Source organism: Somniosus microcephalus, unplaced genomic scaffold (genome assembly GCF_052327205.1).
Source record: "Somniosus microcephalus isolate GS21.2 unplaced genomic scaffold, FLI_Smic_1.0 unresolved_chr1, whole genome shotgun sequence".
Taxonomy (NCBI): domain Eukaryota; kingdom Metazoa; phylum Chordata; class Chondrichthyes; order Squaliformes; family Somniosidae; genus Somniosus; species Somniosus microcephalus.
In genome coordinates, this window is record NW_028225179.1 from 16,407,198 (window position 1) to 16,407,985 (window position 788).

Genomic DNA, 788 nt, shown 5'->3' on the forward strand with positions numbered 1-788 from the left:
CGCTTGCTCAGAATGGTCAATCCTTCTGCTTCGGAGAGGGAGAGATGAATTATGTGTTGGTGTCCTCCTTGTTGTTTTTCTGCTCAGCCTTCCAGATCTCCACTCCATTTGTCTCTCTCCTGGCCTGTCTCCTGGAATGTGTTCTGCTTCTCACTTTAGAATGGCAGCTCTTGTACCATTGCTGCTGACAGAAACAAGCCTTCCAGTGACTTTCCATTCTCTCTCTCCCATGGTTACACAGACTGATGCTCCCGGCAGCACCGAGTGTATGCGAAGGTTCCTCAGAGATTATCGAGGCCTCCTTATCTGGAGCTTCCAGACAATCTGCAGAAAACTTTTGGAATTCGGTCAGCAAACCTTCTTGAAGTAAGTAAGTGATCCAGGTCTCTCGGCAATCCTTTAGTTTCCTTAAACCGGCATTAAAAATTCCATAATTCTCCCAGAGGGAGCAGATTGAAGAAAATAAATTATTTGAAGTAATTAAATACAATAATGAGCGAATCCGCTGCAAGTAGGGCTCGAGCCTGCACGGGGAAACGCCATTGGATTTCAAGTCCAACGCCTTAACCACTCGGCCATCGCAGCCGCGAAATATCTGCTCCAATAAATTAAATTCTCAAATCGCTGACCCTGTTTATTATTGGCGATGACGGTTTCATGATATTTAATTGCTGCAAATTCAGCAAGTCCAGAAGAATCGCAGCGATCATTAAAATAAAAGAAAACTTCCGATATTTAACGGTATGTAAGATGTTGAGAACAGTACGGAATATTCTGCAGGGTAATGA

General features: G+C 43.9%; 1 non-coding gene across 1 annotated transcript; it reads right to left on the reverse strand.

The window, feature by feature from the left end:
- Positions 1-503: 503 nt before the first annotated feature.
- trnas-uga (transfer RNA serine (anticodon UGA)) lies at positions 504-585 on the reverse strand. The gene has a single exon. It is a non-coding gene; the product is annotated as a tRNA-Ser (tRNA).
- Between the last annotated feature and the right edge of the window lie 203 nt (positions 586-788).